The following is a 24,851-nucleotide window of genomic DNA, read 5'->3' as shown; positions in this document are numbered from 1 at the left end:
TTTTTGCAGCATCCGCCAAAGTCTCATGTAACACTGGGCTCATCCGTTTAGCAGCAAGTGCATGTCTATGCAAGATGCAATGATTTGAAACAATGGAGCTGTTTCTTGCCTTAGCTTGTGCTATCACCCCCAAAGCTCTTCCTCTAAGAGCTGCTGCACCATCAGAACAAATTCCTACACACCAAGTCCATGATATTCCATATTCAGTGAAAAAATTGTCAATTATTGTGAATATTTCTTCCCCAGTTGTTCTGCCAGGTAGTGCGTGGCAAAATAATATGTGTTCCAGTATATCATCTGAATCAGGAACACACACAAAGACAACTAATTGTGCCTCACCAGCGATGTCAGTGCTTTCATCCAATTGAAATGCAAATTTTTCTGCTGCTGTGATTTTTTTAAAATCCCATTTATATCCCACCCTTCTCCGAAGACTCAGGGCAGCTTACAATCTAAGCACAAATCAATGTGCTTAGCAAGTTAAGATGATGATAATGATAATGCAACCCAGAAGGGTGCAGTAAGTTCAGAAATATTGAAAAGAATAACACTTTGATTCAACTGATCAAGGAGAGTATTTATAGCTAAGGGTTGACATGAGGGGTCCTTGGTGCTCTCTGAACTTGGTTGTTTTCTTGCAGATTTTCATTACCCCAATTATGAAACATCAGCAGTGCTAGTAGGTAGGGAATGGGTTTTGTTGTTAATTTATATTCGAGTAGTGGTTTGCCCTGTTAGTATAGGGAGGAGTGATCTTAAAGGTTTTTTGTTTCTTTGAAACAAAGCTCAGAGAGCGCTATACTTTGATTCAAACTGGCAGAAATTTGCTATGAAAAGTAAAGTAATTAAAATTTGGGGGCCCAAGGATCTTAATGTGTAACATATTACAACTGACAGGAAGAAATAAGAAACTCTGAAGAAATCAAATAGATCAAGATTGAAAGAGATTACAACTGCTTCAAAACTGTAGCTAATGAAGGAAATTACAAATAAGCAGATTCAAACAAGAGAGACAATGCATGTTGTGAAGATGTCAGGGTAGATCTCACTAGAAAGGGAATTCTAATGGAAAACATCCTTAGAAAGTCTACTTTTCTCTCCAATATGTGTATAATAGCAGAGGAGTTTGCTGCAAAGATGTAGTCTCCAGAAGTCTCCCTTCTGTCTTGCTCTGTCCACCTGGAGACCTCCCCTCCAAGAAGAACATCTATAATGTCAAAGTCCTTCCCTTCTCTTCCTTCCATCCCCTCTCCCCTTCCCTTCCTTCCCTCCCATCTCCCCTTCCCTCCCTCCCCTCCTCCCTCCTCTGGGAGTTTGAGGTTGCTAAGTGAGACCAGTAAATACTTCCTGCAAGGAAAGAATTGGGATGCGCAGCAGAGGGAATCCGCATTTCTGAGCAGTGCTGAGCAACAGAAAGCAAGCTGAAACAAAAAGACGGAGACTATCAGGAGCGCAAGTTAAGCGCATGCTCAGAAATGCCAGATCTCGAGCTCCTCGTCCCAAATGCTTGCCTTGCTGCAAGGAAAAAATTGGGATGTGCAGCAGGGGGAATCCGTGTTTCTGAGCAGCGCTGAGCAACAGAAAGAAATCTGAAACAGAGAGGGAGACAGTCAGGAGCGCGAGATCAGCACGTGCTGAGAAACGCCGGATCTCGTGCTCCTGGCAATCTCCCTCAATTTCCACTTGTGAAAGTTGGGGCCAGCCTTACGGAGTTGCCAGAGCTTCTGTGGGCCCAGGAAGATGCATACAGGGCTGCTGATCAGCTGACAACTCTGTACCCCTGGCCCCGACCTCCACCCACGGGCTCCAGTCAGCGGAGGTCGGGGCCAGCTCTACAGAGTCGCCAACAATGGGGGGGAGGGAGTCAGGTGGATGTGTTTTTCCCTCCACATTCTGATGGCTTCATCTACCTTGGTGCAGATCAGAAAAAAAATGTGGGCCTTGATTCCCACCGGCTGCTGCGGGATGAGTCCTGGTGACTCATTGCCGCTTTGCTTTCCCCTCCATAAAGAACATCGAGAAGAGAAGAGGGAGGAGGAAAACAAAATGGACAACCTACCTGCCAAGGATGTCTCTGTCCCCTTCAGGCTCAGGCTTGCTTCAGGGGGAAGGTTGCTGACAATGAGTCCAAGGGGAGGGCGGGGCCTCACTCTGCGCCTGCACTCTTTGCTTGCATGTTTTTTGGCAGCAACTGAGCTGGTAAGGAGTGGGGTGGGGGTGGGGGGAGAGGTGGGGGGAGGCAGCAGCGGGAGGCAGGGGGGAGGAAGGCAACGCCACATACCACCAGCCAGGTGCTCATGTACCACACCGGTTGAAAAGCCCTGTATTATTTATTTATTTATTTATTTTATTAGGACATATGTCATGCAAAACAAGAATCACAAAAGCATTGATATACACAGAATATATGTATTTTAAAGTAAATATAAAAAGTAATCAGTGATAAACATGGACTATAGTGAGAAAATCATCCTTTGTTGGACAAGGTATAGGTGAATTATGTTAAAGTCTTTATAGATCCAGAAATATAATCTTGTAGGCTATGAAAGGCAAGTAGAAGGAATGATGTACTACAATTGTACAGCCAGCATATAATGAAGATATTGTTTTACTGGAATATATGGGGACCAATGACCTTAATTTTAAGTCTGTGGAGCAATCAAACCATATTTTAAAAACTATATTAAAAATTCTATCCTCCATAGAGTGAGGTTACAGTCTTACATAGAAAAAAGAATGAAGAATGATAGCATTCAGGAAGATGAATCTATGTCAGTCTACAAGGTATCTTTTTTAATACAAATTTTATTGATTTTTTAAGATTACATTCACATATTTGAAAAGCAATGTGGTGACTGATTTAATTACATACAGATATCATTAGTACAGATTTCAGATTGCTACCATAAACATTTCCTCTCTTTTTCCCTTCATATATACTATTTGTAAATTAAAAGACAAATTTTATCTTATCAATCACATAGAAGATAGCTTTCTTACATATATCCAAAGTTTTTAGTTAACACATACCGTATTTTCCGGCGTATAAGATGACTTTTTAACCCATGAAAATCACCTCAAAAGTTGGGGGGTCGTCTTATACGCCCAGTCGTCTTATACGCCGGAAAAAAATCAGCTATCGGGCGGGAGCCGGCAGGACTGCCCTGCGCACGCGTGCGCTCCCCAGCTGTTAAGGAGCACTCCTTAGCAGCCGGGGAGTGCACGCGTGTGCAGGACTGTCCTGCCGGCTCCCGCTCGACGCTCTTCCCTCTTCAGGCAGCATCCCCGAGGACTCCTTAGGAGCCGGGGAGCGAGCGAGTGGGAGAGCCAGCCAGCGAGCGAGCGCGCAGGCAGGCGGGCCAGCAGCACCTGCTTTCGTGCCGTGCCAGAATTTCTCCCGCGCCGGCCTCCCAAATGCCCCTCGCGCACGTTCTGGATGCTGCCGCGCGCCGCATGCTGAAAGGGAAATAGCGCGAAATAGCGCGGCTTCGTCTCTTTCGCGCTGTCTTGCAGCAACCGCCGCCGCCGCCCCTCAACGTGCGTTCCCCCCCTCTGCAAGAGGGTGTCATTTGTCGTGAAAAAAAATTGGAAGGGGAGAAAGCGCCCGACGTACGTGTGGGCTATAGGTAACCCAACCCTAGACCGTGGCAGCAGACGGCGTTGGGATAGGGGAGGCGAGGCCTCTTCTTCCTTCCCTCTGAAGAGGCAGCCCCGGCAGTTCTTCTTCCACCGGGCTTACTCCATTTGCTGAATCTTTGTAGTTACTTAAGTAAGTGCTAGGCATTTTTAATAGGTCGCATCCTTTCTTTTCTCCATGTATTGGCACCTCGCCTTTCTACGCTCTTACCTCTCTGGCGCTGTGTTTGAATACACCTACATGCTGCACGCACCGGTAACTTTAACAAGCCAAGATGACGTCAAAATGATTGTACCACTGATACGACAAAATCATTGTACCATTGATATGAGGGTTTGGTCATTAGCATTCCTCCACATGCCTCCCTTTCCCCGACCCGTGAATCCTTTGCAAACACACATGATAACCATCAAAATCCCTTTTCAGGGCAAACCATATTATGAATTCTCTTCCCCCCCCAGCATTTTCTTACATGAGAGATTATAAATTAGTCCTAAGGAGTGCTCGTTAACAGCTGGGGAGCGTGCGCGTGCACAGGACTGCCCTGCTGGTTCCCGCCAGACGCTCTTCCCTCTTGAGGCAATATCGCTCCCCGGCTCCTAAGGAGTCCTCGGGGATGCTGCCTCAAGAGGGAAGAGCGTCGGGCGGGAGCCAGCAGGACAGTCCTGCACACGCGCGCACTCCCCAGCTGCTAAGGAGTGCTCCTTAACAGTTGGGGAGCACGCGCGTGCGCAGGACTGCCCTGCTGGCTCCCGCCAGACGCCAGCCTGCCCTGCTTCCTCCACAGTGAGAGGGGAGGGCGTGCCTTCCCGGGCTCACTGGTTTTCCGGCGTATAAGACGAAAAATCTTGAAAATCATCTCAAAAGTTGGGGGGTCGTCTTATACGCCCAGTCGTCTTATACGCCAGAAAATACGGTATTCTAGTATTCAAGGTTAAGGCTTTTTGGATAAAAATTTGGTGGAATATGCAGAAGATTTTTAAACAGAGGATAAAGTTTTGTCCGCAACTTTTTTTGTTGGGAATAATTGCAGACGCTACAGTTGTGGACACCAAGCTGATGTTGAACTTAATTACGGCGGCAAGACTTTTGATAGGCCAATATTGGAAGAAAGAGGAACTGCCGACCATAGAAGATTGGACTTTAAAGGTTTCTGACCTGGCAGAGATGGCGAAGATTTCGGCCTATTTGAAAGATCATTCGCAAGAACGTTATATTATGGAATGGAGAAAATGGATTGAGTTTATCCAGAACAAGTATAGGGTTAAGAAGTTTTATGTAGCATTCGAATAAGTCTTCTTTCGTTTTTTTTTCTTTTTTTATTCTAGTTTCTTATATATATTTAATATTGTTAAGGTGTGTCTTATCCTATATAAGCTAGAGAGTGATGGATTTTAGAATTTATAGTTGTTAGTATATGGTTGTTTATGATTGCCTTTTTATATATATATACCTTGTATTTAGCTCTGGGAAGTCGGGGGGGAGGGGGGGGTGGAGAGAGGGGAGGAGGGAGGGAGGTTGGGGGGAGGTAGGGGGGAGCAGGGAGGGGGAAGGGGGTTTTTTTAAAGGAAAACTGTATTTTAAAACTTTTCAATAAAAAAAAAAAAGACGAAAAATCTTGAAAATCATCTCAAAAGTTGGGGGGTCGTCTTATACGCCCAGTCGTCTTATACGCCAGAAAATACGGTATTCTAGTTGTTTTAACATACAATCTTTTAGACAATCAATGACCTAATATATTTTTCAGTTTTAATTTCCACTAACATTTAGATTTAATGGTTGAAATTTATCATTCCCAAAATTTTTAATATACTCCCAATTCATCTATCATTATTCCTCACAAAGTCTAATATTCAAAATACACTTCCCATCTACTTAACTTCTGATCCTCTATGTCAACAAGTTAAGGATACAATATGATATCCTTCCTTTTTGCTAGTTTTCAGGGTTTTTTTAAGTAATAATCAAAATTTCTTTTTATTTCAGTATTTAATACTTCCTCTCTCTTCCTCTCTGTATCTGCTATCTCTTGCTTAAACTAATAATTTTCGTTTTTAACATTCCATATAGACCTATTACTTTTAACAAGTTTTTAGCTTATCTACATTGTTCACCCTTACATGACCTTTATACACAAATCAATATTCAAATTAGCTATTAGTATTTATAGTGCTAAATTTTAATGACCAAATTTTTTTCTTTATCTCAGTTCATAACAATGTCTTGTGTTCAACATTCTCATCTTATCTGTTTAAGTACTTTCTGTTTTAGATTTCAATAAGATGGTTGAAACTCCATTCTTCTTGAGTCTTATTCTGGCTTTTTTCCTTTGCCAAATCATCTTCCAGGTCCTTGTTTTTGGGTCATCGAACCAGTCTTGTAATATCATGTATATTAATTGATATTGACAAAACCATCCGGTTGCTATTTTTTGAGAGCACTTGAGGTCTAGTGGGTCGTCTCTTTATTCTTCCATATCGACATGGTTGTTCTGAATTGTTTATCTTCTCATCCAACTGTTCTTTTTCTAGATCCTCTAGATCCTTCTGAGTTGTATAAGAAACCTTTTCCTTTTTCCAAATTGTTGATGTCTTTTCTGAATTTTCAAATGTCAATATTTGTTGAATAGTAGATTCTTCTGTCATAGTATTTGAAGGTTTCATTTTTTTCTGCTGTATTTTGTACAGATGATTCTTTAGTTTAACCGCCCTGAGTCCTACGGGAAAGGGCGGTATATAAATTCAATAAAATTAAATTAAAATTAAATTAAATTAGTTGTAGTTGAAGTTTGGGCTTTCATATCTGGGCTGTCTTCCTGTTCCTTCACATAGCCTCTTAGTATTTCATTGGTTGTGGTAAGAATTTGGATTAATGTTTTCAACATAGCTAGAGTTTGTTGATCTTCATCTATAAGGAAATTTTGTTCCTGGTCTTCTTCCATATTGGTATTTTACGTTAAAGGCTTTACACTTAGAAAATCCAAAAGAGAGATTTTTTTTTCTAGGTAGGGAACACAAAGCCTTTCACAGCTGTTGTTTCAAACTTCTCAAGGTTATGTATCTTATTTATTTCCCTTGACAGTCAGCCAGGCCCCTTTTAAAGTTTCCCTTTGAGTCCCAAAGTTGTCTTAATCTTTTCAGTTTTTCTTTTTTGGTTTCATAAGAAAGAATTCAGATTTCCAACAGAAGTAGACAATGAAAAATAGGAAATAAAAAGTCTTTCAATCCACATGCTTTGATAAATAAAGTTCCAATTGGGATTCAGTTACTTTTCAATGTTTAAAATGCCCCTGAGTATTAAGTCACCACTCTTTCTGGAGGGAGGGGAAATGTCCCGCTTCCCTCACCGCAGGGGGAAAATGCGTAGCAGCTTAAGGAGGTACAGAAAGTAATTAGGGTGTAAAAGAGGTAGATCTCACCCAATCTCTTCCCCGCTGCTTTAAGAGTTGCCTGGTGGAAAATGTGACTTCAGCTGTTCACAGCCTAGGGATGAGCCATAATGGCCAGTCCTTTCATCCACCAGTTTGGAGGAAACGCCAGGTCTAATGGGAGAGTTGCAGCTCTCTCACGATCCAGCAAGCTCCCCTCCTTGCTTGTCACCTCTTCGGGGTGACTTTTGGCCCTTTTCAGGGTCCCCCAGTGATGCAAAACTGGACAGGGGAGAAAGAGCAAGTCTCCCAGCTGTCCATAGCAGCTGTGTGACAAACTGGAAGTCCAGTCTACAAGGTATCTTGCACCATGTATTATGTTACAATGGAACAACAGCCTTATTTTGTTTGGTTCAGTACCTTGTACTTTAGGCGTTTTTTCATATTCCATTAACACAAGATGCAGCATAATATATGAAAAAAGGATATAACATATAACACTAATCTAAGTTCGGCTACAATTACTGCTTCTTTTGTGCTATGTTCTTTCATTCATTTACCTACTGCTATACGTAATATTGCTCATTATTTTTTTTATTGAAAAGTTTTATCATACATTTTATCTTTAACAATCCCCCCTACCCCTCCCCTATCCCTCCCTCCCTACCCCTCCCCCCCTCCCCTCCCCCCCGACTTCCCAGAGCTAAGTACAAGGTATAAAAAACAAAAAAAACAATCATAAACATCCATATGCTAACAACCATAAACTCTAAAATCTATCTCTCTCTAGCTCATATAGGATAACTACAAACACTATTAATATAAAATATATTAAAAAAAGAGAAAAAAGAGAGAAAAGAAAGGAAGACTTATTCAAATGCTACATGAAACTTCTTAGTCCCATATTTGTTCTGGATATACTCAATCCATTTTCTCCACTCCATAACATAACGTTCTTGCGAGTGATCTTTCAAATAAGCCGAGATCTTTGCCATCTCTGCCAGGTCAGAAACCTTTAAAGTCCATTCTTCTATAGTCGGCAGTTCCTCCTTCTTCCAATATTGACCTACTAAGAGTCTTGCTGCCGTAATTAAATTCAACATCAGCTTAGTGTCCACAACCGTAGCATCTGTAATTATTCCCAACAAAAAAAGTTGCGGACAAAACTTTATCCTTTGCTTAAAAATCTTCTGCATATTCCACCAAATTTTTATCCAAAAAGCCTTAACCTTTTTACAAGTCCACCATATATGAAAATATGTTGCATCTTCTTCACCACACCTCCAGCATTTAGGCTGATAGTTCGGGTACATACTTGCAAGCTTTTTAGGATCTAAATGCCATCTGTAAAACATTTTATAAAAGTTCTCTCTTAAATTTTGAGCTTGTGTGAATTTTACGTTCCTCACCCAAATCTTTTCCCACGTGTCCATTGTAATAATTTCTTGGATGTTTTGGGCCCATTTAATCATACAATCTTTAACAAGTTCTGTTTCTGAGTCAATTTCTATCAAAGCAAGATATATCCGTTTAATATGTGCTGGACCCTGATTTCTGATTTGCTTTATCAGATTTTCATCAGTCATTGTAAAACCATTTTTCTGATCTTCTTTCCACCTGGCCCGTAGCTGAGTATATTGAAACCAAGTTTGAACAATCTTCTCATCTCGCAAGAGGCTATATGGTTTCAAACACCAGACATTTCTTTCCAAGCTTAAAATCTCCTCGTACGTAGTCACATCATGTTTAAAACCAACATTTATATTTTCTATTGCGTGTTTTGGGATTGCCCACAATGGTATCTTACAATCTAGCTTATGTCTGTACTTCTTCCAAACTCTCAACAATGCCTGTCTTAAAATATGCACTCTAAACACATTATCTATCTTCTTATCATACAACAAATATGCATGCCAGCCAAACAACAAGTCGTGGCCCTCAAGATTTAATAATCTCTCTTGTGTCAAATTGATCCAATCACTTATTCCTGCTAACGCAGCAGCTTCATAATATAATTTAAAATTAAGCATTTTAAGACCACCTCTTTCACGAGTATCCTGCATAATCTTAAGTTTAACTCGCGGCCTTTTCCCTGCCCACACAAATTTATTGATACCTCGCTGCCATTCCTCCAAATTAGAATCTTTCTTAAGAACCGGTATCATTTGAAATAAAAATAAGAATTTAGGCAGGACATTCATTTTCACTGCTGCGATTCGCCCCAACAAAGACAATTGCAATTTTTCCCAGCTCTCCATTTCTTTTTGAATTTTCCCCCATAATTTTTCATAGTTATTTTTATATAACTTTGTATTAGAGGGCGACAGAAGCACCCCCAAATATTTAACCCTTTTAACAATCTCAAATCCAGTTAATCCTTCTAAGAGAGCCTTTTGCGAAGCTGTCATATTTTTGGCCAGTATTTTAGTTTTTTGTGTATTAACTTTAAATCCAGAAACCTTCCCATATTGTATTATTATCTCCATCAGGTCCACAACAGAGTTCTCCGGCTGGGTCACTGTAACAACCAGATCGTCTGCGAACACTCTCAATCTATAATCCTGATCTCTAATTTGTATACCCTTAATTTTTTCTGAATTCCGTATTTTAACCAATAATATCTCCAATGTTAACACAAATAACAAGGGCGATAACAGACACCCTTGCCTTGTGCCCTTCTCAATATTACATGCTTCTGTCAGGCTATTATTAACTATTATTTGGGCAGTTTGTTTTTGATATAATGCCCTAATTGGTTGCAAAAAATTATCCCCAAAATTCATTTTATCTAAAACTTTCATCAAAAATTGCCAATTCAATTGATCAAAAGCTTTTTCAGCATCTAAAAAAATTAGCGCCACAGGGATCTGGTTGTTCCTTTCCAAAAACTCTAACACATCAACTATATGCCTCACATTATTTTTCATTTGCCTACCACTAATAAACCCCGTTTGGTCCCCATGAATCACCTGTTGCAGAACCCTCATCAGTCTATTAGCCAACACCTTAGCAAATATCTTGTAGTCTGTATTTAAAAGTGATATCGGTCTATAATTTTTAACTTGAGTAGCATCTTGGTCTTCCTTCGGAATCAAAGAAATAAAAGCAGTTCTCCAAGACGGAGGCACCTTTCCCCCCCTCTGAATTGTCTGGAACAGTTCCTTTAACGGTTTTATCATCTCTAATTGTAGATTTTTGTAATAAGCCGCAGTCAAACCATCCGTACCTGGCGCTTTGTCCACCTTCAATTCCTTAATTGCTATAAGAATTTCTTCTTCTGTTATCAATTGATTAATCCCCTCTTTTTGTGCTTGCGTAAGAACCGGGATGCTAGCATTCTCCAAATATACATCAATGTCTTTTTCATTAATCTTCTCCTTAGCATATAATTTAGAATAAAAATCCACAAAAGCTTCCTTAATAAGATCCTGTTGAAACACAACCCTTCCCTTATGCTCAATTTTATCTATATTAGAAGCCCTTTGCTTTTTCCTTAGTCTGTAAGCTAGCCATCTACATGGCTTATTAGCATTGCCAAAAGTATTATGCCTGGCAAACCGCAAATTGGTTGCCACTTGGTCAGCCATTAGTTTGTCAAATTGTCCTCTTAATAGCTTAATAACCTCCTTAGTCTTCACATCCAATGGGTTCAAAATCAAAGCCTTTTCTTTTTCCTTAATTTCATTCTCCAATTCTTTCATCCTGGCTTCCAAAGTACGTCTGTGTTTATTATTCATATATATCAACACCCCTCTCATATAGGCCTTGCTAGCATCCCAAACCATGTCCATAGAAGTATCCTTATTCATATTAATTTCAAAAAAATCCTTCATCCGCTGTTTACATTCTTCCACATTTCTCTGATTTCTAAACAAATTCTCATTTACGCGCCACGAGCGCCTATCTCTATTCTCCTTATTAATCTCTAGCCAAACTGGGCTGTGATCAGAAATAGTTCTTGCACATATCTTCACCTTCTTAATCCTAGAAAAAAAGTCATTAGTCAGCAAAATAAAATCGATCCTGGAAAAAGATTGATGTCTGTCAGAAAAAAAAGTATAATCCTTTTCATGTAAATGTATATCACGCCAAATATCTCGCAGTTCCAAATCATCCTTCATTTCAAAAAAGGATTTAGGCAGTCTAGCATGACTTGGAACGCGCTTAAAAGAACCAGCCTTGTCCATCTGCACATCCAAAACACCATTCCAGTCCCCCATAAAAATAAACGATTTATAATCCAACTGAGTAAGCTTTGTGTGAAGTAAACTAAAAAAATCGGCTTGTTGTTGATTAGGAGCATATAATCCAACTAAAAGCGTCTTTTTACCTTCTAACAGCAACTCTATCATAACGTATCTTCCATGCTTATCTGCTTCAATTAAGTCCGCTGTTAAAGCACTTTTAACATAAACAACCACTCCATTTTTCTTATTCATTGCAGAAGCAACAAATTGCGTGCCCAACATTGAGTTCGATAAATACTTTTGGTCCATAACCCTAATATGCGTTTCTTGCAAACATATAACATCTATCTTGAATTGTTTTAAATATTGAAAAACTTTCTTCCTCTTCTGTGGTGAATTTAGTCCATTAACGTTCCAAGTTAAAAATTTAGTCGCCATGCATGTCATCTCAAAGCTGTTGGAGCACATCTTTAATAGGCCCACTATCTCCTTTGGGCCGTGCTTCTCCCACTGCTTGGCTGTAAGTACGTTTTGAAAGTTCCATAAACTTCTGCTGATCTTGTTCTTTTATTTTTTTTGCTCGTTTTAAAGCGGCACGCGTCACCCTCTGCTCTCCAGGATCAGCCAAAGAAGTTATAGCTTGATCTCCTCCAGCACCATTCTCCTCTGTCTGTCCAGCTTCAGCCTCTTGAGGTTTTCCTTCTCCAGATCCCTTTGCAGCTTCCAGAAGTGATAATGGGGTTGCTTTTAAAACATTATTGTAAAAATCACGTGCCTGTGTCACAGTAACCAGACGGTACCTTTTGCCTTCATGCATCACCACCAATCCAACTGGAATCTCCCATCTGAACCTTATATCACGTTGTTTGAGTTCCTGCACAAGAAATGCAAAATCCTTCCTTCTCCTTAAAATCTTTGGAGGAATTTCTTTTAAAACCAAAATTTCTTGGTCAGCAATCACAACTTTAGTATCATAGGCAGCTTGAATAACTTCATCTCTAGTTTCCCTCTTTGCAAAATAAACCACCACATCTCTAGGTAGCTTTCTCTGTCTAGCAATCCATGAATTTACACGAAACACTTTATCCATGCATCCCTTTATTTCAGATGCTGGCTGACCCAATACTGCTTCCAGAGCCTCAGAAATCAGCTGCTTTAGGTCTTCCTTAATATTTTCTTTTAAGCCTCTGATTCTAACAGCATACTGCATCTGATGATATTGAACAAGACTCAGTTCTCTGTCCATTTTGTCTCTTAAATCTTCATTCTCCAGTACCTTTACTTCTAATATGGCATTCTTTTGAGTCAGGTCTTCCACTTTTTCATCCAGATCTTGCACACATTCAGCCACACTACGCACTGTAGACAAAATGTCTACCCTCATCGCACTGAACTTCTCTTCCATCCTCTCTTCTATTCTCTCCTCCAATTTCTCCAATTTCTCCTCCACCTTTGCCAGTTTATCACCCAGTGATTCCAAAATTACCTGGGCTTGTTTTTCAAGAGCATCTTGTAAATCCTTCGATGTCAATGCAGCAGGAGGAAGCAAAGCTTGCAAAGATGTCTGTTGCACCGGGGAAGTTCCAGCACTCCGAAGAGTTTTTGAGGGAGGTTTAGCCGCCATCTTTTTACTTTCACTTGTTGCGCACTTTCACTTTAAGTTTATAAAGTCCATTAAGCTAGAGAGTAAAAATAAAAGTCCTCTTCACCTTATCCTCCTGTACCGCTCTGCCTGCTCCTTTTATTCCATGGTCTTTCCTTCTGGCAGGGGTGGTCGCAAACGCCTGGCTCCGCTCCAAAAATCCCGGAGCAGAGACGCTGAACAGCTGGGAGCAACCCAGGCTACGGGGGAGTTCAATCCTTCAGCCGCCCAAGCTTTAAGCTCAGGCGGCCCCGGAGAACTCAACCCCTACCTGGGGCCTCACGCCCTCCTCTTCTCCTGAGGAGGGGGCTTCCAATCCACCCAAACAGCTGATCGGCGCTGTTTCGGGTGAAAACAACACAGCTGAGCCGCGGGCAGCCCGAAAAGGCTGTCTCCGGCGCCGCGGCGCCACCGGAAGTCGTAATATTGCTCATTATTAAGAAGAAACAAATGCATATTGATTGACACAAGTTGGAATAATACATCATGTCAGTTCTAACTTTAGATAGATTTTTCACCTATCAAGACTTTTGTTTGAGTTTTCTCTTTAAAGATACGTAATTGCATAGACCTTACAATTAGAAAGCTATAATTAAATTTCTGCTGCCAGGAGTGAGAATTTTCTGGCTTATAGAACTAACACCAAAAAATGATGTCCTTATCATCATGGGGGATTGGAATGCTAAAGTAGGAAGCCAAAAGATAACCAGAATAACAGGCAAGTTTGGCCTTGGAGTACAAAATGAAGCAGGGCACAGGCTGACAGAATTTTTTTCAAGAGAATACAATGGTCATAGCAAACACTCTTTTCCAACAACCCAAGAGACAGATCTACACATGGACATCACCAGATGGTCAACACAGTAATCAGATTGACTATGTGCTCTGAAGCCAAAGATGGAGAAGCTCTATACAATCAGTAAAAACAAGACCAGGAGCTGACTGTGGATCAGACCATGAGCTTCTCGTTGCAAAATTTAGGCTTAAACTGAAGAAAGTAGGGAAAAACACTAGGCCACTCAGGTATGAACTAAATCATATCCCTGATGAATATACAGTAGAGGTGACAAATAGATTTAAGGAATTAGATCTGATAGACAGAGTGCCTGAAGAACTATGGACAGAGGTTTGCAACATTGTACAACAGGTAGCAACCAAAAGCATCCCAAAGAAAAAGAAATGCAAGGAAGCAAAATGGCTGTCTGAGGAAGCTTTGCAAATAGCTGAGGAAAGGAGGGAAGCGAAAGGCAAGGGAGAAAAAGATACACCAAATTGAATGCAGAATTCCAGAGAATATTTAGAAGAGATAAGAATGCATTCTTAAATGAACAGTGCAAAGAAATAGAAGAAAACAATAGAATAGGGAGGACCAGAAATCTCTTCAAGAAAATTGGAGAGATGAAGGGAATGTTTCATGCAAAAATGGGCATGATAAGGGACCAAAATGGCAGGGACCTAACACAGGCAGAAGAGATTAAGAAATTACACAGAAGAACTATAGAAGAAGGAGCTTAACGTCCCTGATAACCATGATGAGGTGGTCTGACATCCTAGAATGTGAAGTGAAGTGGGCCTTAGGGTTACTTCTGCTTCATTGACTATGCTAAAACCTTTGATTGTGTGGATCATAACAAACTGTGGCAAATTCTTAAAGAGATGGGAATACCAGGCCATCTCATTTGTCTCTTAAGAAACCTATATGTGGGCCAAGAAGCAACAGTGAGAACTGGACAAGGAACAACTGATTGGTTCATAATTGGGAAAGGAGTCTGGCAAGGCTGTATACTGTTGCCCTGCCTATTTAACTTATATGCAGAGCACATCATGAGAAAGGCAGGGCTAGATGAATCAAAAGTTTGAATTAAGATTGCCAGGAGAAATATCAACAACCTAAGATATGCAGGTGATACCACTCTAATGGCAGAAAGTGAAGAGGAACTAAAGAGCCTCTTGTTGTGGGTGAAGAAGGAGAGTGCAAAAGTTGGGTTGAAACTTAACATTAAGAAAACCAAGATCATGGCATCTGGCCCTCTCAATTCCTGGCAAATAGATGGGGAAGAAATGGAGGTAGTGATAGATTTTATTTTCCTGGGCTCCAAGATCACCGCAGATTGGGACTGTAGCCAAGAAATTAAAAGACGCTTGCTCCTTGGGAGGAAAGCCATTGTTCTGAACCAGCCTGCTACCGGCCTTGCAGAAAGGCAAACCCCTGTATAAACAGTAGAGACTGGAGAGCGTCTGAGGCTGGAAAGCGTCTGCCAAGATTTATTACACAAACAACAGAACAAGAAACAAAACACTGGAACTTGAATCCTCAAACGGAACGGTTGCTTTCAGCAACCAGCCCTTCCCCAAACACTCCTTTTATTTAGAGTTCAGGGCGTGGCCTCCCTGTGCCTCCTTCCGAGGAGTCCCACAGCCTTTCTCTGCTTGTTCCTGCTTGACTGCCTCCTGCGTCGGGCGTCCTTGAACAGGGCCAGCTGTGGGTCATCATCATCCGCACTCTCGGGCTCGTGCAGCTGAGAAGAGGGCCCTGGCTGGGGGCTCTGTGAAGCCTCCAAGCCATCATCAGCAAGCTCGTCTTCAACACCCTCCTCCTCCCCCTCATCTGAGTCATCCGAGACATCCGAGCCGGCTGCCGGACCCACAGGCTGGCCCTGAATCACAACACTATCCCGCACCGCAGGGCCCTTCCCCCGGGGCTGCCGATCCGGATGCGGTCGGGATGGGAACTGTTCGTGAAAAGCAGTCACCAACGCAGGGGCATGAACGGCGGTCGCGTCTTCCCATGTGAAGTCCTCCGGCCCGTACCCTTTCCACTCGATCAGGTACTGGAAACGACCTTTCAACCAACGGGAATCCCTGATGCTGGCGACCTCGTACTCGGGGGTGCTGCCTCCATCACGAGGTCCTGATGGGGGAGGTTCCGCTTGGCGGAGTGGACAAGCCGGTTGTTCGGGGACCAACAGGGACCGATGGAAGACTGGGTGCACGCGCAGGGAACGTGGCAGAGTTAAATGATAGGCGACCGGGTTGATGACAGCCTCGACTGGGAACGGTCCAAGGTAACGGTGGTCCAGCTTCCTCGCCGGCCGTGTGGATGGTAGGTTCCTGGTGGACAGCCAGACCCGATCCCCCACCGATAGTGGAGGCGTATCCCGTCTCGACCGATCGGCAAACCTCTTGTAGTCGGCCTTGGCTTTCTCCAGCTGCCGTCGCACCAACCGATGGATCGCCTGTAACTCCGCCATGAAGTCATTCGCTGCCGGCTCCGGTGAGTCCACGGGAGAAAGGGGGAAAAACCGGGGGTGATAACCCACATTGGCCAAGAACGGTGTCATCTGCGTGGAGGTGTGCTGCGAGTTGTTAAAAGCAAACTCGGCTATGGCCAGATAGTCCACCCAATTGTCCTGCTGCAGGTTGACGTAGCAGCGCAGATACTGCTCCAGGATACCGATGACCTTCTCGGTACCCCCGTCAGTTTGAGGATGATGCGCGGACGAGAGGCAAACCTTAATGTCCAACGCACGCATCAACTCCTGCCAGAAGCGGGCTGTAAACTGGGCCCCCCTATCGGAGACGACTCTATCGGGGAGGCCGTGCAGCCGAAACACCTGTTGGATGAACATGCGACTAGTGGCGCGAGCTGATGGTAAGCCGCGACAGGGGATGAAGTGCGCCATCTTGGTCAGCATGTCCACCACCACAAACACTGTCGTGAAGCCGGAGGATGGGGGTAAATCCATCAGGAAGTCCATGGACACAGCCCCCCAGGGTCTCTTGGGTGTTGGCAAAGGCTGCAGTAAACCAGGCGGGGCCCCTGTCGCTGACTTGGCCTGCCTGCATGGGATGCAGGAGGTGACATAAGACTGGACGTCGTGTCGGACTCGGGGCCACCAGAAGGTACGGGAGACCAGGTTCGGAGTCTTAAACAGGCCAAAATGCCCCGCTGCCGGGTTATCATGACACTGGCTGAGGACGAGTCCCCTGAGTGGCCCTCCCGGAACATAGAGCCGGTCACGATAATACAAGAGTCCATCCGTGACCGTCCAAGGCGAGTCTGGCCCCACCTCCTCCTTCCGCTGAGCCACCCACGCCTCCTGCTGCTGCGCCTCCCGGATCCGAGCCCGTATATCAACCGGCTCCCGCACCGCAGCAAAAGACTCGACGGGGATCACTGTCCTGGGCAGAAGCTTGTCTTCCACTCGGGTATATTCGGGCTTCCTGGACAGAGCATCCGCTCTCTGATTGTGCCCGCTTGGTATGTACCGAACCCGGAAGTCAAACCTCGCAAAGAAAAGGGACCACCGGATCTGGCGTTGGTTCAAATTCCGAGCGGTCTGCAGGCTTTCCAGATTCTTGTGGTCCGTCCGGACCTCGATTTGATGCCGCGCCCCCTCCAGATGATGTCTCCAAGCCTCGAACGCCGCCTTGATGGCCAGCAGCTCCTTCTCCCAGATGGTATAGTTGCGCTCCGAGGGGTTCAATTTCCGAGTGATACGCGCAAGGTAAAAGGGTACCGCTGGGCGTCGCTGCCTGGAGTAAAACGGCCCCAATGGCAATGTCGGAGGCGTCCGCCTCCACGACAAACGGCCGTTGCGGGTCAGGATGCTTCAAGATGGGCTCCTTCATGAAGGTGTCCTTCAAAGCCTGGAACGCCTGTTGTTCTGGTGCGTTCCACTGGAACCGAGTCTTCTTCTGCAGGAGCCGGGTGAGGGGGGCTGTCAAGGCGGCAAAGCCAGGGATGAATGTTCGATAGTAGTTGGCAAATCCAAGAAGTCGCTGAACATCCTTCACGCGACGCGGGGGTTGCCAACTCTGCAACGACTCAACTTTACTCGGCTCCATGGCGATGCCCTCAGGAGAAATGCGGTGACCCAGGAAATCGATGGTCACCTGGTAGAACTGGCACTTCTCTAACTTGGCAAACAGCCGATGTTCCCGGAGGCGCTGCAGGACCTGACGGAGATGCTGATGATGCGCTTCACGCGACGGGGAGTAAATCAGGATGTCGTCCAGGTAGATCACGACAAACTGGTCCAACAGATCCCGAAAGATGTCGTTCATAAAATGCTGAAACACAGCGGGGGCGTTGGTCAGGCCAAACGGCATCACCGTGTACTCAAAATGTCCATAGCGAGTACCAAACGCCGTCTTCCACTCATCACCCGGCCGAACTCTGACGAGGTTGTAAGCTCCACGCAGGTCCAGTTTCGTGAAGATCTTAGCCTCCCGGAGTCGGTCCAAGAGCTCGGGGATGAGGGGCAGTGGGTAACGGTTACGCACCGTGATGGCGTTGAGTTTCCGGTAGTCACAGCAAAGTCGTAACTCGCCCGACTTCTTTTTGATGAAGAGCACGGGCGCAGACACTGGCGAGGACGAGGGCCGGATGAAACCGCAAGCCAAATTCTTTTCCAGGAAGTCCCGCAATGCAGCCAACTCGGGCTCCGACATGGAGTACAAACGCCCCACTGGGAGAGGCGCATCAGGGACTAAATCAATGGAGCAGTCATAGGGCCTGTGCGGGGGTAACTGATCCGCCTCTGACTCACTGAACACATCAGCAAAGTCGGACAGTTTGGGAGGCAAGGAAACCCCTGGGGAACCCTCCACCTGGCTGGCATAGATATGGCGGGAGTGGTCCACGCACTGCAAGCTTGGGAAGGTGACCAAGTTCTGAGACCAATAGATCTGTGGATCATGCGCCCGGAGCCACGCCAGTCCCAAGACCACGGGGAAGTGCAGATCCGAAGTGATGTAGAACTGGATGGCCTCCACATGGGAACTGATGGCCATACACACTGGTTGCGTGGCGGCCGTAATAGGCCCGGACAGGAGCACTCGACCATCGATAGTCTCCACTAGCATGGGCGGATCCACCGGACACTGGGGAACAGCCCATTTGGCCACAAAGGCCGAGTCCATAAAGTTTGTGGTAGCCCCAGAGTCAATTAAGGCATGGACTGGAATCCCCTCTGGCTTGCCAGGAAGGATCAGACGTGCCTCCAAAATCAAATGCCGTGGAGGTTCACAGGCACCAATGGAACGGCGTCGCTCGGTGTGGTTGTTGTGGGTCGCCCGATCTATCACACCGTCTAGATCGGGCCCGGGCCGTTTCCCGACAGCAAAGTAGGGGACTTTCTCGGGGCAGGCTTGGTCACTGATGCCCGCTGACGCTTCTTTGGGCAAGAAGCAGCCAAATGTCCAGGGTCCCCACAGTAAAAACACAACCCCCTCGATCATCGTCTGTCCATTTCCGTCACCGAGAGACGGGACCTGGCGGCACCCAGCTCCATTGGCTCCTCCCTTTGGACTGGGGGCTCACGCACAACAGGGGCGGCAGGGGTCTGTGGGGTGGCACAGCGACTCTTTCGCTGCTGCAGCCGGGCATCGATCCGCAGGCAAAGATGGATCAGCCCATTCAGGTCTGAGGGAATGTCCACGCGGGCCAGCTCATCCAACATCTCCTCCGACAATCCATCCTGGAAGGCATCCACGAGCGCAGCCTCATTCCAGGCGGAATCCTGGCTAAGCAGCCGGAAATCGCTGATATAAGCCTGTAGGGGGCGCTGACCCTGTCTCAGAGCTTTCAGGCGTTGGGTGGCAGTCTGCATCTTAATTGGGTCCTCGTACATTAGGCGCATATGGTCACAAAACCCCACAAAGTTATCCAACAAAGGGCTAGGTTGTGCCAGCAAAGGCGTGCCCCAACGAGCTGCATCCCCCGAAAGAAGGCTTAACACGAATCCCACCTTATCCCAGTCAGTGGGGAAATCAGCTGCTCTCACGCTGATGAAAAGCTGGCATTGTCCCAGGAAGGCAGGAAACAATTCTGGATTGCCAGCAAATTTATCCGGCATTGCTATCTGACATTTCCTCCTGGGTGGGGGTGCAGCATGTACCTGAGCTTGCAGTTGAGCCACCTGAGCTGCCAGCAAAGTGAGTTGCTGAGTGAGCTGAGCATTCTCGGCACGTAGCTGCTCCATCGTAGTAGTAAGGGGTGGGAGGCTGAAAGCAAACTGTTCTGAACCAGCCTGCTACCGGCCTTGCAGAAAGGCAAACCCCTGTATAAACAGTAGAGACTGGAGAGCGTCTGAGGCTGGAAAGCGTCTGCCAAGATTTATTACACAAACAACAGAACAAGAAACAAAACACTGGAACTTGAATCCTCAAACGGAACGGTTGCTTTCAGCAACCAGCCCTTCCCCAAAGACTCCTTTTATTTAGAGTTCAGGGCGTGGCCTCCCTGTGCCTCCTTCCGAGGAGTCCCACAGCCTTTCTCTGCTTGTTCCTGCTTGACTGCCTCCTGCGTCGGGCGTCCTTGAACAGGGCCAGCTGTGGGTCATCATCATCCGCACTCTCGGGCTCGCGCAGCTGAGAAGAGGGCCCTGGCTGGGGGCTCTGCGAAGCCTCCAAGCCATCATCAGCAAGCTCGTCTTCAACACCCTCCTCCTCCCCCTCATCTGAGTCATCCGAGACATCCGAGCCGGCTGCCGGACCCACAGGCTGGCCCTGAATCACAACAGCCATGGCATATAGTCGGATTTCCGGGTGGCAAGGCTTCGTCGATGGCAGCCGTTTCGGCCATCAGCCTCGTTGCTTTCCGTTTGAACTGCTAAAACAGCGACAATCAGCTGTTTTGCAATTCAGAAACCCTCTCCATGGAAGAAGAGGGGAGGGTGAGCATTCAGGTTGGGGTAGAGCTCCCCTAGACCCCCAGAGTTAAAATGTTGGGGGTTGAAGGGTGAGAGCTCCCACAGAGCCTGAATTTGCTCCGGACTCGGGGACTCTTCTGCTCCAAGGCTTTGGAGCAGAGCAGGACGCTGCAACCATCCCTGCAATCAACATTTAACTTTGGATTACTTGGATGCAGGCAGAGCTGTGCAGGAGAATATTGAAACAGCAAGTATTTGAACTTTAACTCCGGTTTACTTTGAAAGAAAAGTAAGTTGATGCAGGAGTGAATTGTTAGTGACAATGGGAAGAATAAAAGAACAGAATAAATATTATGTAGATTGAGAAGAAAGAAATTGTGCCTTTTTTTACAATCACGCCTTATAAATATTTGGAAGTGATCTAATAAGTGGTTTTAAAGAATTGGATATTTCACAGGGAAATAAAGTTTCAAGCGGGGTGGAAAGTGAAAGTGCGCAACGAAAATTAACTGGGTGTTAAAATGGCTTCTAAATCTGTTAAAGCCTCTGTTACTAAAAGTGCTGGTGCTTCACCAGTTCAGCATTCTTCATTACAGGCTTTGATGCCTCCTCCTGTGGCACCCGCACCTGCATTAACATTAAAAGATTTACAAGATGCTTTAAAAATACAATCTCAGCAAATAGCTGAACTTATTGAGGAGAAGAATACTGAAATAAGAGCAGACATTTTGGCTGAATTTCAGGAGCTTGCAGTTTGTATTGAGTGTCTGGATGAGCATGTGGAAGAGGTGAATCAAAATAATCTGAGATTGGATGCTAAAATGTTGGAAGCTGAAAATAAGATGGAAAAGATTGATGATGATGAAGTTATGATACAATATAGAGATATGGAGTTTGCTTTGAGGATTAGAGGATTGAAAGAGGACCCAAAGGAAAATTTGAAAGAGTTATTGGCACAAGCTCTCGAACCGATCTTGGAGTGTCAAGCAGAAGATATTATAGGGGATATAGACAAAATATTTCATGTCAATTCTTGGATTGCCAGACAAAGAAAATTACCTAGAAAAGTGGTGGTCTACTTTACAAAGAGATCGATTAGAAATGTGATTATTCAAGCTTTTTATAATAATAGATTTAAAGTGGCTGAGCAAGAAGTTTTAATTTTGAAAGAGATTCCACCAAGAATTTTAAGGAAAAGAAAAGAATTTGCTTTTTTGGCAGATGAATTAAAGAAACGGCAGCTTCAGTTTGGATGGGAGATACCAGCAGGCTTGGTGGTGAATTATGCTGGCACGAGATATCGTCTTAATACAATTTTGAAGGCACAAGATTTTTATTCTAACATATTGAAGGGAGGTCCTCCACCATCTCCAGAATTTAAAGGAAGGAAGGAAGAAGAAGCGCGTCAGACTCAAATGGAGAGTATACAAGGAGATGAAGAAGTTGTTTCGTGGATGGTTAAAGAATCCCAGCAAATTTTAGAAGTTGAGCAGCCCCAGACATCGTCAGAAGAGGTTAAGGAACAAAGAATGACACGGGCTGCGATCAGACGAATGAGACAAGAACAAGAACAACAGAAAGCTACACCAAATCATGCTAGATTTGAAATAGTTAAAAAGACCAAATATTTGGGGGTATATCTTTCAGCTTCAAATGTGAAATTATATAAAAATAATTATGAACTGTTATGGTTGAAAATACAAAAAGAATTAGATAGTTGGAAAAAATTACAATTGTCTTTATTGGGAAGAATTGCAGCAGTGAAAATGAATGTTTTGCCAAAAAATTTATTTTTGTTTCAAATGATACCTATATTTAAAAAAGATTCAAATTTGGAGGGATGGCAGAAAGGTATTAATAAATTTGTTTGGGCAGGGAAAAGACCAAGAGTAAAATTTAAGATAATGCAAGATGTACGTGAAAGAGGTGGTCTTAAAATGCCCAATTTTAAATTATATTATGAGGCTGCTGCTTTACCATCAATTAGCAATTGGTTTAATTTAACACAAGGGAGATTATTAAATCTTGAGGGTTATGATTTGTTATTTGGTTGGCATGCATATTTATTGTATGATAAGAAGGTGGATAATGTATTTAAGATACATATATTAAGGTATGCTCTGTTGCGAGTTTGGAAAAAATATCGATATAAGTTAAATTATACAATACCAATTTGGGCAATACCTAAACATGCAATAGAAAATATAAATGTGGGATTTAAACATGATGTGATTACATATAAAGAAATTCTTAGGATGGAAAGGAATGAATGGCAATTAAAGCCATATAATACTTTAAAAGAAGAAAAAATAGTACAAACTTGGTTTCAGTATGGACAGTTACAAGCTAAATGGAAGGAAGATCAGAAAGTTGGTATTTCGATAACTGATGAAAATTTGGTAAAACAAATTAGAGATCAAGGTCAAGCACATATAAGAAGGATATATAACGCATTAATAGAAATAGACTCAGAAACGGAGCTTGTTAAAGATTGTATGATAAAAGGGGCTCAGAATTTTCAGGAGGTTATAACGATGGATACTTGGGAAAAGATATGGGTTAGAAATGTAAAATCCACACAGGCACAAAATTTAAGAGAGAACTTTTATAAAATGTTTTATAGATGACATTTAGATCCTAAAAAATTTGCAAGTATGTATTCAAATTATCAGCCTAAATGCTGGAGGTGTGGTTGTGATGATGCAACTTATTATCATATATGGCGGACTTGTAAAAAAGTTAAAGCTCTTTGGATTAAAATTTGGTGGAACATGCAGAAGATATTTAAGAAAAAGATAAGGTTTTCTCCACAGTTATTTCTGTTGGGTATTATTACAGACTATACTGTCATAGATACTAAATTGATGTTGAAAGTTCTGAGAGTGTTCCCACTTCATTGGGTAAAAATAAACCTGTATTTAATTTCCTAGATATTTGTCAGGGGAGTAACTTATGGCAATAGTCAAAGTTCTTGTATGCATTTTTATTTTTATTGGCAAGTAAACTTTCTATAAATGTACTTGCACACTAGATTACTCACACTGCTACTTGGAGCCATTCTGGAATAGAGTAGCATAGAAATACTAGGACCCAGATTGTTGGGGGCAATTAAGCTGACTTTGTAATAATGCCGCTTGGGGTGTGTGTGAAAGCCCTAATAAGCAGGCATATACATAGAATGAAGGAGCAGTGGGCTAATGCCTCCTTAAGTAACACCAGCTGCCTGCAAATAGTGCAGGTTCGAGTCCCACCAGGCTCAAGGTTGACTCAGCCTTCCATCCTTCCGAGGTAGGTAAAATGAGGACCCAGATTGTTGGGGGCAATTAAGCTGACTTTGTAATAATGCCGCTTGAGGGGGGGGCGAAAGCCCTAATAAGCAGGCATATACATAGAATGAAGGCTATTGCTAAGCACATTGGTTTGTGCTTTAAATTGTAAGCCGCCCTGAGTCTTCAGAGAAGGGCGGGATATAAATGGGATTAAATAAAAAAATAAAAATAAATAAATAAATAAAATACTGCTAAGCTTGTAAGCCGCCCTGAGTGTTCGGAGAAGGGCGGGATATAAATGGAATTTAAAAAAATTGCTGAGAATAACTGTGAAATTCATTTGTCATTTTCTGCACAGTACTCATATGTTACTATTTAAATCTATAGCTTTGAAGTTACCCAAATTTTTGAAAATTAGTAATTCAAAAGGAGGAATATTGATCTCTTATTTTTGGTTATTTGAGAATAACACGAAGGACTCATGGCAACTTTATAAAATTAACTGTTCTTTCAACTAAAATGGATGAAGAAAGACCTTCGGGAAAGACAATGGATTTAACAGATACACTGCTAGGACACTCACCCTTAATCTCCTCATGACTGCACATGCATACTTACTGTATATAATTTTCTTTGCAAAAATTCAGAAGTGCCACTGTCTTTTTCTAGAATGCTTCTTCTCTTCATTTAATTTTATGGATAATCTGCTTTAAGTAGTTTTACTTGCAGAATACCATAATCAATAAATAGGTGCAGAATACCATAATCAATAACCAACAAACCTGCTTCTTTTTTTAAAAAAACTTCACTTATAGTTAAGCATACTTATTGTCAGGACCCACCCCAATCCACGTATTAGGAAAGAAGAACTCTTGGAGACAGGATTGTCCAAGCAGGAACTTTTACTAAAACATGATTGTCAGTGGGAAATCTAGACAGGATCTGGAAACTATGTTGCAGATTGATACTTTAAAGTGTCCCCGAGTAAAAAAAAACCTCCCCTCAGTCCATTTGGTCAGTCCCGGATCAATTAAGGTTCAGGTGTCAAAACCTTCCATGGGAAAAGGGATGTTCCATGCCTTTACGACATTTAT

The 24,851-nt window shown here is 43.5% G+C and overlaps 1 protein-coding gene across 4 annotated transcripts in view; it reads right to left on the bottom strand.

Moving 5' to 3' along the window:
- Nucleotides 1-24,851, bottom strand: part of LOC310639676 (E3 SUMO-protein ligase ZBED1-like) — a 329,070-nt gene that overhangs the window by 70,965 nt on the left and 233,254 nt on the right. The gene's annotated exons all lie outside the window — the stretch shown is intronic.

The sequence above is a fragment of the Vipera ursinii genome, assembly GCF_947247035.1.
Source record: "Vipera ursinii genome assembly, chromosome: 4".
NCBI classification, from domain to species: domain Eukaryota; kingdom Metazoa; phylum Chordata; class Lepidosauria; order Squamata; family Viperidae; genus Vipera; species Vipera ursinii.
This window is presented reverse-complemented; position numbering and strand designations above follow the sequence as displayed.